Source organism: Chiloscyllium punctatum, chromosome 4, assembly GCF_047496795.1.
Source record: "Chiloscyllium punctatum isolate Juve2018m chromosome 4, sChiPun1.3, whole genome shotgun sequence".
Lineage (NCBI taxonomy): Eukaryota > Metazoa > Chordata > Chondrichthyes > Orectolobiformes > Hemiscylliidae > Chiloscyllium > Chiloscyllium punctatum.
Window position 1 is genome coordinate 139150625 of NC_092742.1, and position 18265 is coordinate 139168889.

Consider the following 18265-nt stretch of genomic DNA (forward strand, 5'->3'; position numbering starts at 1 on the left):
GTTGATTCTTACAGCATAGATAATGGGGATCCAGTAGAATTGCATATTTTAGATTATCAGAAGGCTTTCTATAAGAACTCACACAGTGAGTTCGAAAATGCAATGACGTGAAGGGTATTTGGAGGAATATATGTAAGTGGAAACCTAAATTTTGGTTTGCCTTCCTTTAAGGGAGTCAGAATATAGATGTAAAGACACGTTGAAACAGTTTCTCAGAGTGTTGGTGAGACTGTATCTGGAGTATCGTGCACTGTTTTGGTGACCGAATCTGAGAAAGAATATACTGACCACAGAGGAAGTGCAATGGACATTATCCAGACAAATCCCTCAGGTGGCAAGGTTGTGTGATGAGGAAACTCGGCCTGTGCTCTCTTGAGGTTCAAAGAAGCAGCGGTGGGTCACTGTGAACTTCATAAAACTCACAAAACATACGACAAGCTGGAAATTAACAGGATGTTAATCAGGCTGTCTAATCCACATTCAATGCAAATAATGGCAGGATAAGGTACAAACCATTTAAGACTGCATTAAGGAGGAAATTGTGTGCGTGGAAGGGACTGACTCAAACAGGGACAAGGCAAGGCGAGATTACGGAGAATCCCCAGATAACCTACAAAAGTGTCAAGTGGAACAGAATAACCAATGAACACGTAGGACTCATTAGTTACTTGCAAGTTGCATCTAAATCAACTTTCGTCGGAGGAGAAAGAGGGGAGTGATAGAAGGCTGTTTGTGTGACTGGAGGCTAGTGTCCAATGGTGTACCACAGGCATCAGTGCTCGATCGCTTATTATTTGTGATTCGGAGGTGCGAGTGTTGGGCTAGGGTGGACAAATCAAAAATAACATAACACCAGACCATAGTCTAACAGGTTTATTCGGCAGCACTAGCTTTCGAAACGTAGCTTCTTCATCAAAGTGCACAACTACGTGATATAACTGATGTTGTGAGATTTTTAACCTTATTATTTGTGGTATTCATAAATGATGCAGCTGTGAACATGGACGAGGGGTGGGGTGTGTAATAAATAAGTTTGGATTTGATCCAAAGTTTGGCCGGGTGGTTGGCAGTGAGGAGGAAGGCCTTATGTTGTGGGTCAATACTGATGGAATGGTCAGATGGGTGGATCAATGGCAGATGGAATGTAACCCTGTTAAGGATGAGGTGATGCAACTTTGGAAGAAGGAACCAGACGGGGAGTACTCAATGAATGGCAGCACACTAGAAAGCTCAGAGGGTGCTTCTCCACACATTGCTGAATGTGACTGCACAGGTTAAGACACAATATGGGAAAGGCTAGGGGATTGTAAACATAGCCTTTATTCATCGAGGCATAGATTATAAGAACTATGCGGAACTGTGGTAGGACAAGATGGAATATTGTGTCTGGGTCTGGGAACAAAATTACAGGAAGGATGTGATTGTAGTGGAGGGTGTGTAGAGCAGATTAACCAGGATGTTCCCTGGGATGGAGCATATCGGCTATGGAGAGAGGCTGGATAACCTCAGGTTGTTTAGTTTGGAGGAGAGAAGGCTGAGAGGTCTGTGATTCAGAGGGATAGGATTACGAGGTACATGGACAAGATGGATAGACAGCAGCTGTTGCTGTTACTCAAAGGGCCACACTTTTAAAGTGAAGGCTTTGTGGTTTAGTGCAGATTTGAGAATTGTTTTTCAACCAGAGGGCGTTGGGGTCTGGAATGCACTTCTTGAGAGTGGAGTTGTCATGGTAATCTCAAACCATTAGAAACCACATGGTTGTGCACATCAAATGCTTTAAGATTCATGGCTACGGTCTTGTGTTGGAAAGTGGGCCTAAAGTAGACCGTGCTGTATTTCTGGTAGTACAGAGTCTGTGCTTCTGTGATTGTACGGCTGTGGAATGTCAATCATTGAGTAGCGTAAGGTAGGAATTGATGGGTTTCTAAAGAATATCTTAACAAAGTTGTTAAGAGAGAACTTGTAATATTTTCTGGAAATATGTCAATGGCATAATTAAGAGAAAAAAATTGCAGATTTCTTACAGTCTGATGCCAGATAATTGAGGACCGGGAAATAGCAAAACTATGGAGCAAATACCTTAGTTATGCCTTCACAGAAGAAAACAAAACAACAAAGAAAACTTCCTAGCAATACTAGGGAACTTTAGTCTTGTGAGAAAAAGGAAATAGAATGAAAATAGCAACTAAACAGTTTAGAGAAAGTATTGGACTGAAATTAATGGTCAGAGACAAAGTCAACAGAGATTTATGATATGGGAATCATATTTGAGAAAGTGGCTTTTAGGAACTTTATGTAGGAGGTATCAATGCCATACGAGTGGAATCTCAGAAAGATTTTTGATAAAGCCCCAAGCCTATTGTGCAAATTCGAATCCTATGGGACTGGGACCAATATATGGTCATAGATCTAGAATGGGAGAGCTGACAGGAAACAGTGAGTAGGAATAAAACAATGTTTTATTTTTATATGGAAGGCTTGGAGGATATTATAAGGATCGTGTCTTTGGCTCCAGCTATTCCCAATATCTTTGGGTGAGGGGCGCAAATGCAATATTCCCAAGTCTGCTGACAGCACTAAACGATGTCAGCTTGTGAGTGGATGAGGAGGATGTTAAAATGTTCCAAGGTAATTGAGACAAGTCGAGTGACTGGGCAAATACGTGGAAGATGGAGAGTAATGGGGAGATGAGATGTTGTGTACTTTGATGGGAACAATAGAATGGCAGCCTCCCATTTGAAAAATGAGTGATTGAAAAATGCTGCACTACAAATGAACTTAAGCTGCATTTTTGTTTATTTCTGCGTAGCCCTCAGAGTCCATGTAGGGCAGTGAGTTCTGAGGCCAGAAGTCAATACTGGGAATTGCATTGGCACCAGTCACTGAAAGCAATATTGTAGGAGTAGAAAGCAGGAAGGAAGATAAATGCAGTATTCACCTTCATTTCAGGGGGATTTGAGTACAGGAGTAAATTTATCTCACTGCAGCTGTACAGGGCCTTGGTGAGACCCCATCCCGAACATTGTGCAGTATTGTGTGCAGTTTTGGTCTCTTTTCCTAACAGACGACAAACCTGACATTGAGGGAGAGTAGGAAAGGATGACCAGACTGATCTCCTGGATGACAGACTTCTTGTGGGAGCAGAGTTTGGGTCGACTGGACCTGTATTCCGTGGGCTTTAGGAAAATGAGTGAAAATCACAGTGAAATATATAACATTCTGACAGGGCGAGACAGATTAGAAGCAGATCAGTAAATCGCCTGGCTGGAACGTCTAAAACAAGGGGCCACAATATTAGGCACAGACAGGCCATTTTGCATTGAGATGAGAATAAATGACAGCACTCAGAGAGTGGCGAACCAGGGGTACTCTCTCCCAGCTCAGGCTGTGGAAATCAAGGGGCTGAATATAAATAAGGATTTCTGGAAACTAAAGGGATAGGGAGAGAGCCGGAGTATGGTGTGAAGATAGAAGATCAGCTATTATTCCAGGTTGTTCTCCAATAACGCAATAACTGTGTTCCTGTACAACACTGTGTTGTAGAAAATCGTGCAATATTAATAATGGGGTCTATGGACAAAAGAGGGTAAGTGACGAACTCCCATAAACATCAGTAAAAACCAAAATTTAAATTTGGTTTAACACACAATAGGACAGTCAAAATAAATCTTTAAATTACATGTTGTAATGGAACAATGCTGTAAATATAACGCTTTCATACTACAGTCACTCACTGGTGCACTGTACCTTTCACCACAATCTTCACCAGAAAGCGCGCAGGGGCTGACCGACTAAATGATACCGATGCCGAATTCCAGTTTTCCCCAAGATTCTCCCCACAGTTTGAAATCAATTTCTTTTTAAATATAGACTACAATTCCCAGTTTCAGGCTCAGTTTCAAGGCCTGAAGAGCCAGTTGCACTCCTGTTTTAGCTGAACACATTGATTGTACCTTTTGTTGACAGAGGGTTTCTGAGCCTGGGTTTGCTGTTCAGCTGGTGCCAGCCAAGGAATCGCGTCACAGTAAATGCCAGTTCACTTTATAGAAAAAAGGTTCATGAATTGCATTGCAGCCGAATTGTATTTAATCAACACGTGTTATTGGTGAACTGCCTGGACACAAGAATGGAGGCGCAAAACTGATGGGCTGAATGGACTACAGCAGTTCTCATTTTATGGTTCACAATGTTTAAAAATATTAAGGGATACGTATATTGTATGGGGAAAACTGCGTTGAGGAGATGTTCGGCCATTGAATAGAATAGGGAAAGCTCAAAGAGTTGTATGACGTATTCCCTTCACGATACTTCTGTGCAGTGTGTGGGAAAGCTCTGTAAATATTGCTACAAGCTCTCAGCTGTTAGGAAGGAGGTCTCTGCAGGGTCGACAGGATTGTGTTTCCCATTCCCTTTTCTGATAACGAGGCAGGTGCCGGCTGTTCTCTCCGGTTTATCCTTTAAGATGTCGGAGCAGTTTGATACAATTAAATGCCTTGCTTGGCCGTTTCAGAGACCATTGAAGAGTTTATCACATGTCTGTGTGACTGGAGTCACTTTTAGGCCAGACCAGGAAAGCACGGGAGATTCACTTCCTGAAAGTACATTGAGGAAGGACATTGGTGTTTACAATCAACATTAGACACAAGATCACTATTAATGACACCAGATAATAGATCTCGATATTTTATTAATTGTTTTTAACTTGCACCAGTTGCCAGAGAATTATCCTAGTCTGGATTAGCAATCCAATGACAATTCCACAACAGCACCATCCCCACATAGGGGCCTATCGGAAACCACACTGAACCGATTATTTCTGTGCTGTTTGATAGCTCTATCAAAAATAACCCCAACCAATTTGACTTTCGTGATGGGATTGAGGGCGTGGTAATTGTTCCGACTACCATTATTCCATTTTTAGGGGATGGGACATAGTTGAGTAATTGCCCACATTGCCAGGGAGTTGTCAGAGTTAGAGCTGGAATGAAACAGCTTCCTCAGGGACACGGCTTGTTGTTTTGCACAAGTCTTCAGTCCTATTGCAGGAACGGTGTCCGGGCCAAATGCCTTTGTCATATCTACAGTGTTCAGCTGCTGCTTCATATCACGTGCAGTAAATTGAATTGGTTCAGACGAGCATCTGTGCTTCAGAGGGTATCATATTGAGGGTGAGGTGGGTAATCGACTCAACACTTCTGGCTGAGGATGGTGCAGATACTGCATCTTTTACACTGACGTACAGGGCTGTTCCATTATTTGGGATGGGGATATTTGTGGAGTCCTCTCCTCCAGTGAGTTGTTTAATGGTCCATCGACTTTTATGCATGGATTTGACAGGACCACAGAGCTTATATCTTATTTGTAAGAATTGGGATCATCTCTCTCTCTGTATCAGATGTTAGTCCTGCTGTTCGTAGTGTAATCAGTCAAGTGCGATAGCTTTAATGGATTGTCATCAGGTTCAGGTGCACGTGATTCCGACCCGACCATGTTCACCCACATTCGTCACTGACCCATGGATCGGCTTGATGGAAATGGTAGATGGATGGACTATCCTGGGGGAAAGGTTACAGATTGTCATTGAAATCTACAGCATCAGATGATAACCACGTTTTAGCTGCAATATCTACAATTCAATGCTACTGACTGCCCCCCAGTTCACACCGAGACCCATTCACCCATCAGCCCTGTATTCAGTGACCTACTCTGGTTTCTGATGCGGAAATACTTGCATTTTCATATTCTCTTTCTGCTGGAACTCTTTCCTTGGTGTCACGCCTCCAGTTTGTTACATTAACAATGTCCATTTAAGGTAATAATCTGAATCTTTTCCTTTCAGTAATGCCATCTTCTGTATTTGAAGTGAATGTGTTTCCTTCTGTTTTTCTCCCTGACCATGATTCAGAGATCTGCAGTATCAGTGTTGCCAGCCTTATGCAGTTTCTGAATCAAGGAACTTGTCACCATGCATTATTGTTCAGGTCCCAGTGTACAACGCTTCATGTTGGACAGGATGTTTGGGCATCTTTGACAATATGTCGTTCTAAATTGTTGAAGAACAGAAATTGAAGAAGAAATTGCGAAAGATGTTGAAGACTTTTCTGGAGTGAATGCAGAGTTAAACTTTCAGGTCCAGTGAACCTTCTATAAAGGCTTTTTATTTTTATTTCCAGTATCTATAATTATTTATTTAATTGAAAAATTGTTCTGTGCCCATTCATTTCTGGAGAAACTCAGAAGGTCTGTCAACATCTGCAGAGAAAGAGAAACAGAGTTAGCGTTTCCAGTCCAGTGTGACAATTCTTCAAAACGGAATACAATTGCAAAACGGTATTTGAATCCCTTGCAAGATGTACAAGATGGGTGGCAGGGAAAAGACGGCGTGGCAAATGAAAAACGGGCTTTTAGCAGTGGTGAAAGGAAAGATTCTGCATAACGGGTCGAATTTAAGGTGCGAATGGGGGAACGGGGTTCTCTCTATTGAATGCAAGATAAAAAAGACACAACCACACAAAGCTATACGGAGGCCAGGAGGGAAAATGTTGACCATGTAGTATATACATCTGGCCACAGATACGATTTCGCTTTCGTGATCATCACCCCCTTGAGATAAAGGAGTTCTGGTGCTTTACGTCTTATTGGCACGAGTAAGCGTTTCATGCTGCTTTAGTATTGTAACATGGAGAAAAACAAATCACAGTTTGACTTTTGGGCCGAGTGTTGAATACCTGTCATTTTTAATATTGTTTAATTTTGCAGTGCTTATCTTTAAACGCTTGTTCTTGAAGTTAGTATCAGATGGAGTGTAGGATGTTGAGGAGTGACATGATAGAAACTTATCAAATCATGAGTGGTATGGATAGGGTGAATAGTCAAGGTCTTTTCCAAAGCGTAGGGGAATCCAAACATGGAGGGAAGAGGTTGAAGGTTAAAGAGGGTAGATTTAAAAGGGACTAAAGGGCAGCCTTTTTGCACAGAGGGCGGTGTGGGTATGGAATGAGCTTCCAGAGGAAGAGTGGGAGATGCAAGGACAGCTACAACATTTAAAACTCATTTGGACAAACATATGAATGGGAAACATTTAGAGGCCCATGGACCTAATGAAAACAGATGGGGCTAGTATAGTTTGGAAAACCTGGCAAGCATGGACATTCAGAAAAGCTTCACGCAGAGTCAGGGTGGTTTTGTGAAAGGGAAATGATATTTTGCCTGTAAAATCATGCAAAGTATTTCTGGAGATGTCTGTATATGTAACAAGCGGACTTGATAAAGGGGATCTGGTGGACACGAGGCTTTCCAGAGATTTTACACAAGGTATTACAAAACAAAAGGTCTTACACAAAACAGAAGCTCCAGGACGTCGGATACTGTATTAACAACTGATGATGATTGTTTAACACAGAAATCGGAGAGTCAGGATTAATGGATCTTTATGATAAAAGTTTATCTGCTGGAGTACCACAAATATCAGTCTGATGGCATCAGTTATTTGCAATCTAAGCTGACGGCCTGAAGGAGGGAATTGAGTGCAACATACATCCGAGTTTATGGATGACACTGAGAATCAAAAGGCAGGTTGTTATTTAATGGAGAGGACTTCCAGAAAAGGAGCAGTACAAAGGGTTTGAAGTTTTCTTGTGTATGAAACATAAAGTCAGCATGCTGGTGCAACAAGTAACTCAGTTGGTACATTAGGCGGTTTCCTGGGAAGAAAGGGTTGTGTTATTGAGAATCTCTAACATGGTGAAGCGATAATTCATTGGGGTTTCAATGAATGAGGAGTGATCCTGCTGAAACCTACAAGACACAGAAGGGGTTGGAGAAGGTAGAGATTGAGAAGTTTTTTCCATTCTTGAGCAAAGTGTCGAACTCGATGATATAGATACCGAATAAGGAACATCGATTTCAATCTGAGATGCAGAGTAATGTCTTCTCTTCGAAGGTAGTGAATGTCTGGAATTCCCTTACTCAGAGAGGTGTGGAGGGATACAAGGAGTCTCCAAGAGAGTGGAGGTGAGCCCTGGGATAGATCAGCCATGTTCTTATTAAATGACAGGGTTAGCTTGAGGGGTCGATTGACCTACTCCTGTTCCATTTATTAATTTCACATGTTATGCTTTTGGAAAGTAACGGGTTATTTTGCTGGAAATCGTGTTGTACAATGTTGCATTCAGTGAGAGCAGAGGATTTGCTGTTTTAACCCTGGGTGGGGTATGTGGCTATATTCCCAGCGTATCTGGGTCTGCAACATGACCCACATCTGGAACAGAATTTACAGAGAGGGGAAGCCTGGAAACAGGGACTGGGGGGTGGTGGTCACTTCCTCATCCAGCCTGGATTTTCCAAGAACATTTCCAAAACTACACCTAACCATTGGAGTGGCCTCGATCTGTCCCTGTTTAGCATGCCCAAGGGCTGAATGGAACATCAGAACATAGAGCTGAGGGACGCAAGTGGGCCATTCGGCCCTTTGACACTACTCTACCAGTAAATAAGGTCATGGCTCATCTCATTGTGATCCCAGCTGCACGTTTCTTTCCATGCACCATTATCCCTGATTCACCTGTCCATGGAAAATCAGACAACGCCAGCTTCGATGTAATATAAAGGTCCAGTCACCCCAAGCTTCTGGGAAAGAGAATTCCCACTTAACTGAAATCCCACTTTGTGGATTTATCCTAATTCCTGCTCTAACGGAAGTTTGAGGGTGTCACTGTTTCCTTTTCTCGTCCCATTCCTCCACTGCTGACACCAAATTTTAAATGTAACCAGGTTGGTGATATGGCCGATGATAAAGTTCTCAGACTGAGTCAGGTTCAGTGACAGGAACAACTCATGCAGATTTATTTAGTTAGCAACAAGTAACTAGCAGAACTAACAGATACGCATGGTGGATCTGTGGTTAGCACTGATACCTCCCGTCACCAAATAGCTGCGTTCAGTTCCAACCTCGGGCAACCCTCTACGTGGATTTTGAACATTCTCCTCATGTCTGTGTGGATTTCCTCCCATTGTCCATAAATATGCAGCTTAGAGCAGATTGGCCATGCTAAATTGCCCATAGTACCCGGGGATGTGTAGGTTAGATCTCCCCGATTAAAAGCAATCAATTAAGTTTTTTTTCATCGTATGTTAGTGCCTGGGCCGCTGAGGCCTCGGCATCGATATGGCTAGACATTGAGCCCTCTCAGACAAAGTGAACCCTTATTAGTTTGTTGTTCTTAGTTAAAATGACAACATTTTGGAATATTGTCATAAAGTAATGATTATCAATACTGTTAAAACTTCAAGGAAAATGCGTCAGATCAAGGCAATACAGCCAAAACCATGTTTCTTACTCCTATAATTGGTATACCCGGGATAATGGATTCCAAGTTTAAACTGTGGGCAGCGAGGGGGGTACCTTGCTTGGGTGATTTAGAGTTAGTAGTATCCCTACAGTATGGAAACAGGTCCTTGGGCCCAGAAAGTCCACTTCGATCCTCTGAAGAGTAACCCACCCACACCCATTCCCCTACCATCCTATATTTACCCTGATTAATGCCCCAACTTACAGATCCTGGAACACAATGAGCGATTGAGTAATAGCCAAGTTATCTAACATGTTTGTGACTGTGGGACCAATCCTACGCAGACACAGTTGAGAATATATTAACTCCACACAGCCAGTCACCCAAGGCTGGAACTACACGCGTGACCCTGGTGCGGTGAGTCAGCAGTGAAAACCACCAGCCACGACATGTTACTTGAAGGAGAAACAATGATACCGTTTGATCAAATAACTCGTAAGTATGGACGACCTAGCAGAGTCTTCTTCTGTTTTTTTTTCCAGATTAGAGATTTGATTAAAAAACACAATTTTAAAAACATGTATCGGTTTATAGATCCGATACAGAGAAGCAGGTGATTATTGTAAAGAATATACTCTCTGTCAGTACCCTTTACCATCTGTTGGATATTGTCCCCGCAGACAAGACTGTGCAGCTTCGTGACGTCTGTGCGAGAGAGTTGGGATTTTAGATCTCTTCGGAGACATGGGAGGATATTTGTGAAAATGCTCGAAGGATTTTGATCTGTAATAGAACCCATTCCATGCAGTTGAAAAATCTTCATAGGTTCTTTCTGACCCCAGATTTTCTCTCAAAATTCAAAGTGGGATTATCTTCAGCATGTCCTAAATGCAGAATGACTACAGGCACTCTTACTCATTGCATGTGGTCCTGCTGCAGGCTTCGTCTATATTGGAGCACTGCGTTAGGTGTGGTAGAGTGGGTCTTGGGGACCGAATTTGAGATGGACCCGGTTTCTCTTTTCTTGGACCTGCCCAGAGTATCTTACGCAGATGCACATGGGAAAAAAAATTCCTTACTTTCTACGCTAGGAAAGATATTATGTTGTGTTGTCCGTCTGAAAACTCCCCGGGTCTGTTGAGACTTTGTAACCTTATCATGGAGAATATCGCTTTAAACTTTCTCACCAGTATGGTGCACCAAAAAACAGAGATTAATATAAGTCATAGAATCATCAAGTCATGGAGATGTACAGCATGGAAACAGTCCCTTCAGTCCAACCCATCCATGCCGACCACATATCCCAAACCAATCTAGTCCCATCTGTCAAAAACCTGGCCCAAAACACTCCAAACCCTTCTTATTCATTTACCCATCCAAATGCCTCTTAAATGTTGCACTTGCATCAGCCTCCCTGACATCACCTGGTTGTTCATTCCATACACGTACCACCCTCTGTGTGAAATAGTTGCCCCGTAGTTCTCTATTATGTCTTTCCCCTTTCACCCTAAACTTATACCCTCTCGTTCTGACTCCCTGACCCCAGGGAAAAGACCTTACCTATTTACCCTATCCATGCCCCTCATAATTTTGTAAACCTCGATAATGTCACCCCTCAGCCTCCGACGCTTCAATGAAAACAGCTCCAGCCTGTTCAGCCTCTCTCTATAGCTCAAATCCTCTAACGCTGGCAACAGCCTTGAAATCTTTTCTGAACCCTTTCAAGTTTCACAACACATTTCCGATAGGAAGGAGACCAGAATTGCACGCAATATTTCAACACTGGCCTAACCAGTGTCCTGTACAACCGCAACATGATCTTACAACTCCTGTACTCAATACTCTGACCAATAAAGGAAACGCCGTCTTCACTATTCTATCTACCTGTGATTTCACTTTCAAGGAGCTATGAACCTGCACTCCAATGTCTCTTTGTTCAGCAACATTCTCTGCGACCTTACCATTAAGTGTAGAAGTCCTGCTAAGATTTTCTTTCCCAAAAAGCAGCACCTCGCATTTATCTGAATTAAACTCCAACTGCCACTTCTCAGCCCATTGGCCATATGGTCAATCTGAGGTGACACTCTTCGCTCTCCACTACATCTCCAATTTTGGAGTCATCTGCAAACTTACTAATTGTACCTCTTATGCTCGCATCCGAATCATTTATGTCAATGTCAAAAAGAAGTGAATTCAACACCGATCCTTGTGGCGCTGCAGTTGTCATAGGCCTCCAGTCTGAAAAGCAACCCTCCACCACCACCCTCTGTCTTCTACCTTTGAGCCAGTTCTGTATCCAAATGGCTAGTTCTCCCTGTATTCCATTAGATCTAACCATGCCATTCAGTCTCCCATGGGGAAACCCCATCAAAACCCTTACTGAAATCCGTATAGATCACATCTACCCCCTGCCCTCATCAATCCTCTTTGTTACTTTCTCAAAAAACTCAATCAAGTTTGTGAGACATGATTTCTCACGCACAAAACCATGTTGACTATCCTTAATCAGTCCTTGCCTTTCCAAATACATGCACATCCTGTCCCTCAGGATTCCCTCCAACAACTTGCCCACCACTAACGTCAGGGTCACTGGTCTGTAGTTCCCTGGCTTGTCCTTAACACCCTTCTCATACAATGGCACAACGGTAGTCAACCTCCAGCCTTCCGGCACCTCACCTGTGACTATCCATACTACAAATATCTCAGCAAGAGGCCTAGCAATCACTTCTCTAGCTTCCCACAGAGTTCTAGGGTACACCTGATCAGATCCTGGGGATTTATCCACCTTTACCCGTTTCAAGACATCCAGCACTTCCTCCTCTGTAATATCGACATTTTGCAAGGTGTCACCATCTATTTCCCTACATTTTATATCTTCCATATCCTTTTCCACAGTAAATACTGATGCACAATACTCCTTTAGTATCTGCCACATACTTCCTTGCTGGTAAAAATATTCTGTTGTGTTGAATGTCTGAAAAACCTCCTGGTCTGTTGTGTTATTGTAAGCTCGTCATGGAGAATATCCCTTTGGACATTCTCACAAGTATAGTGCACCGAAGAGCAGAGATTGATATAAGATAAGGCAACCCTTTTTGGATTACCGCGATACAAGCTGATCTGATACTCTAAACAGGGCTTTTGTATAGCCATGACGATATTGTCTAATGAATCACATATTAAGAATTGAGAATGTATGGGTGTGTATCAGTTCATGCTCTCGAAGAACGAGAGCTATCACTTTGTTATACTGAGCCGTATTATTTATTCATTATTTATTGTTTATTTTTGTTTTTCTTCTGTCCGTTTAGAGACTTGAACTTATTTTGTATATACATGCACTTGGGTGTAATTTTGTTCAGTTATTTGAGTTGTTTTATTATTGGTTTAATATTAATAATAAAATATCTTTTTCAATAAAATAAATGTTAAAAAATTAAAATGCTAACATTGATAGATAAGAGTCCCAAATAACTCTGATTAGAGAGACCACTCATGTTGGTTTATGTTGAAGGTCCCCACACGGGTAATGGGGTGAGGTTGAGAGAGCATCCCTTTCACAGTAACCTCTGTCAGTGTGGGGAATTGAACCTGCGCTGGTGGCCTCCCTCTGCATCACAAACCAACCATCCAGCCAACTGAGTGGGGGACTGTGTAACTGTCGCACACAGAATCAGTCGCAGAAAAAGGGCAAGAGAAATTTTAATGAGAAGGAAAAAGGTGTATTTGAGGCAAAACTGTTCTCTGCTAGAGATTATATTTTATAATGAGACAGGTGTTTGGAAGTTGGCTTTGGCTGAATACAATAAGGTGAGAGCAATGAAATAACCAGAATGACTAATTGTGATTGGATACCGATAACCATAAAATAAGTGCATGTTTTTGATCGGTCTGTGGAAAGCATGCTGACTGTTGTATGAATTTATAAAGCCGATGAAATATATTGTAAGGAGAGTCCGTCCCCATGTGAAATGCCTTCTTAACACATGCTAGAAGAAATCCGGGCTATGAAGTGTCTGAGAATTGTCTGCTCGGTAACAGGAACCTGGGGGTTGAATGACTGAAATTTCCTGTAACATGGAGCTGAGAAAACCATCAGATCACCCGCAAACGTATTAAATGTTGGAGCATGTTTGAAGTACTACACTCTATGTTAAAAAGTTGCCCCTCAGTTTCCTGTTTACATTTTATATCCTTTCCAAACATTAATTGATGTCCTCTAGTACTCGATTCACCAAACTTGGGAAAAAATTTGAAGTATTCGCCACATGCACACATCTCATGATTTTATAAGAGCTACACTTCTATAAGAACCCCCTCGGTTTCCAACGCTGTAAAGAAATAAGTTCTAACCTGTTCAAACTCTGCCTAAAACTTCGAGCCTTTAGCCCAGGAAACATCTTTGTAAATTTCTTCTACGCTTTTTCTCGTTCAATAATATCCTTTCTCGAGCAAGGTGAACAAAACTGAACACAATACTACAACTGCAGCCTTGCCAACATCCTGTACAACTGCATCATAACGTCCCAACTTCTTTAGTCAATGTGCTGATGAAGGCCAGTGTGCCAACAGCCTTCTTCACTGTCCTGTATATCTGTGACTCAAACTTCAGACAACCGTGCACCTGATCTCCAACGTCCTTTTGTTCCACTACACTCCTTAAGGCACTATCATTCGTCATTAACCTCCTACCTGGATTTGACTTTCCAAAATGCAAGACATCACACTTATCTATATTAAACTCCATTTGCTATTTCTCAGCCCACTTCCCCAGCTGATCAAGGTACCGTTGCAAGTTCTGATAACGTTTCTCACTGTAAGTGCTGTCTCCTAATTTAGTGTCATCTGCAAACTTACTAACGTTGCGTTGTGCACTCTGGTCCAAATTATTGATACAGATAACAAACAGCAATGGGCCCAGGATTGACCACTGAGGCACTCCACTCGTCACAGGCCTCCAGTTCGACAAGCTAACCCCCCACCATAGCCATTTGTTTCATAACGTCAAGCTAACTGTCTCGCCAATTTGCCAGTTTACATTGGAGTCCATGCGATCTAACCTTCCAGATTGGCCTTACTGAAATCCATATAGAATATGTCTACCACCCTGCCCTCGTCAACCTTCCTGGTCACTTCCTCAAAAAACTCTACCAAAATTTGTCAGACATGATCGCCATGCACAAAGCTATACTGACTGCTCTAAGTCAAACTCTGTCTTTCCAAATGCATGCATATCATATCTCCGAACCTTCTCTAGTGGTTTCCGAAACAGATGTGAAGCTTACTGGTCTATATTTACCAGGCTTTTCTTTTCACCACTTCTGAATAAGGGCACAACATTTGCTACTCCCCAGTCTTCCGGGACTTTGCCCCTGAACTATCTTGTCTCGCCTCGTGCAGTGCTCTTAGATATATCTGGTCAGGACCAAGAGATTTATCTGACTTTGTGCTTTCTAATATGTCCAACAGCACCTCTACTGTGATATGGACTGTGCCAAGATATCGCAACTAACCTCTCAAAGGTCGCAAGTCTTCATGTCTTTCTTCATGATAAATGCAGAGGAGAAATTGAGGATCTCACCCATCTCTTGAGGTTTTACAAATGTATGCCCATTTTGGATTTTAAGGCGTTCTATCTCTCTCTAGTTGTTCTTTTTCTTTACTATACTGAATTTGGATTCACCCTAATCTGCTCAGCCAAGGCTATCTCATTTAGCCTTCTTCACTGTCCTGTATATCAGTGACTCAAACTTCAGACAACCGTGCACCTGATCTCCAACGTCCTTTTGTTCCACTACACTCCTTAAGACCCTCTCATTCATCATTAACCTCCTACCTGGATTTGACTTTCCAAAATGCAAGACATCACACTTATCTATATTAAACTCCATTTGCTATTTAGCCCTGCTGATTTCCTTCTTCAGTAAACTCCTGTAACCCCTGCGTACCTCCAGAGATTCCCTTGGTCCCAGCTGCCTGTACCTGAGCGACGCCTCCGTTTTTTCCAGTCAGAGCCTCAATATCTCTTGTCATCCAGGGTTCTCTCTTCCAGCCTCACTTTCCCTTCACACTCACAGGAACATGTAGACCTTGAACTCGAGCTAACTCACTTTTGAAGCCCTCCCACTTGCCCGGGATCCTTTTACCTGGGAATACGCGACTCCAATCAAGCCCTGCAATCCCCTGTCTAATTCGAACAAAATTCGCCTTGCCCCAATTTAGAACTTTAATCTGTGGACCAATTCTGTCCCTACCATACCTATTTTAACATTAATACAGCTCTGGTCAATTTTCCCAAAATGCTCCCCCACTTTACGTCCGTCACCTATCCTACTCAATTTCCTAACAGTAGGTCGAGTTGTCCCTTCCCCAGTTGGCCACTCTACATGCTGCTTGTGGAAGATTTCCTGAACACACTTAACAAATTACGTTCCATCTAAGTTTTTATCCCTCTGGAAGTCCCCGTCTCTGTTAGGATAATAAAAATCACCCATTATGACAACTCTATTGCTCCTGCAAGTATTGCCAGTCTCCCTCCATATTTGTTCTTCTAATTCCCATTGATTATTTGAAGGCTTATAGCTCAACCACTATAACATTACCACCCCCTGTTACTTGTTTGCATCATTTACAAAATATCATTGTTTATTATCTCAGCTATTTCATCTTTAAATACTAGAGTGATACGCGCCTTAATCAGAACTATTGGTATTTAAATTTTTTTTCCATTTACATCTCTTCCTCGCAGTGATTATCACATTCGCAGCACCCCTTGACAAGGCACAGTGTAGATATGGAGCTGTAAATAGATGGGAACTGCACATCCTGTCACTTTCAGCATTGGTTACATGTTTCCCCACACTGGGCAGTGATCTAACACAGTGTTTCCGAACAATGTAACAGCCTGGGTTTATATATGAATGAACCGGTGCGGACTGCACATCCCACCACGCTGGACATTTAGCCCAGGATTATAGATCCAGCATTGGTGTGGGCTGCACAGAGTTTCACTCTACACATTGCTGGGTTGCATTCAGCAGACACTAGACGGATCCACACAGTGCTCCATTCTGAATATGTAATGGACGGGCTGGTTATGTGATTTGGATTGCGAATGTGATAGAACTAAACATCTGGCAATGCCTTTATTTTGTGTTTGAATTCTTGTGATTGGACCCTTCAAATCCTGACTCATCCAGTTAGACCCGACCCTCTGGATGAGTCATGGTGACTGTTGTTACAGCATCTGGGTCTGCAACATGACCAACAAATGGAGCAGAGGCTGCAGAGAGGACAGTCTCCATTAAATGGAATGAGGGAATCACCATCAGATCAGCCGTGGTCTTAGTGAATGGTGGGGCAGGATTGAATGGACCACTAATGCATTTTATTCATATATTTCTGTTTGTTCCAAGCAAACTCCCCTTCTCTCCCAGTGTCCCATACTGGTGGGGAGTGAGTCACCTCCTCCTATTCCGGCGTAACAGGATCCTAGGGGCTCACTAGCCTCCAGATTTCCCTGTGCCCCAGTTTTGAGCAGTTGAGTGACTGGCTTCTGTTCCTGTGTCCTAGTCTCGAACAGTTGAGTGACTGCCTCCTGTCCCTGTGCCCCAGTTTCAAGCAGTTGAATGACTGCCTCCTGATCCCAAGTTTGTGAAAGTAGATGTCCTCCTCCTGCTCCTGAGTAACAGGCTCCAATAGCTCTGTGCTCACCCGCTGCTCCTGTGGAATGGAGGTGAGGGACTGAATGGCCTCTTCACATTCCTTACAGCTTTTCTTGACTAAAGGCCTTTCTCCGGTTTCTGTAAAACACCATCAAAATCTGAATGATGTATTTTTGTATTTGATTCTCTGTAATTGAGCAAACAAGCCGATTGGCAGAATTCAGATGCTGAATAGCCTCCTCTTGTTCCCGTGTTATACACTGAAGAGTCAATAGTCTCTCAGAGATGTACAGCACGGAAAAAGATCGTTCCGTCTGGTCATCCATACCGCCGAATATCCTAAATTAATCTCATCCCCTTTGCCAGCAGGTGGCCCATCTCCCTCTATACACTTCCCATGCATGTATCCATCCAAATGCCTTTTAAATGGTCTAACTGTACCTGGCTCCACCATCTCTTTTGGCTGTTGAATCCATACGCACAGCAGTCTCTGTGTAAAAATGTTGTCCCTCGTGTCCCTTTTATAAATCTTTCTCCTCTCACCTTAAACCTTTGTCTTCTCGTTTTGGACTCGTCTATCGTGGGAAAAGACATTGACTGTTTACCTTTTCTATGCCGCTCATAATTTTATAAACCTCTTTAAGGTCTCCACTCAGCCTCAACACTTGAAAATAACCCCAACCTATTCAAACTCTCACTGTCACTCTGACCCTCCAAACCCTGCAACATTATTTTACATCTCTTCTGCACCCTTTCAAGTTTGACAACGCCTGTCCGACAACAGGGAGACCAGAATGAAAGGCAATATTACAAAAGTGGCCAAACCAATGTCCTGTACAGATTTAACATGTCATGCAAATACTTCGACTCAAAGCACGCACCAATAAAGGGAAGATCACGAAATGCCTTCATCATGCGCTGTCTACCTGTGACAGCACTTTCAAGGAACGGAGAACCTGCACCACGACGCGAGCTTTGCTGCCTCACAGGGCAGCGACCTGGGTTTAATTCCAACCTTGAATGACTCGCTGTGTGGAGTTTGTACATTCTCCCCATGTATGCGTGAGTTTCCTCCGGGTGCTATGTTTTACTCCGACAGTGTAAGGATATACAGGTAAGGGGAGATTGGCCATGCTAGATTGCGCACCGTACCCAGGGATGTGCAGGGGAGGTGGATTACCCATGGGAAATGCAGGCTCAGAGGGATAGGGCAGGGGTTTGTCCAGTGGGATACTGTTTAGAGGGTCGGTGTGGCCTCGATGGGCCGAAAAGCCTGTTTCCTAACTGGAGGGATTCGATATTTTTTATGGT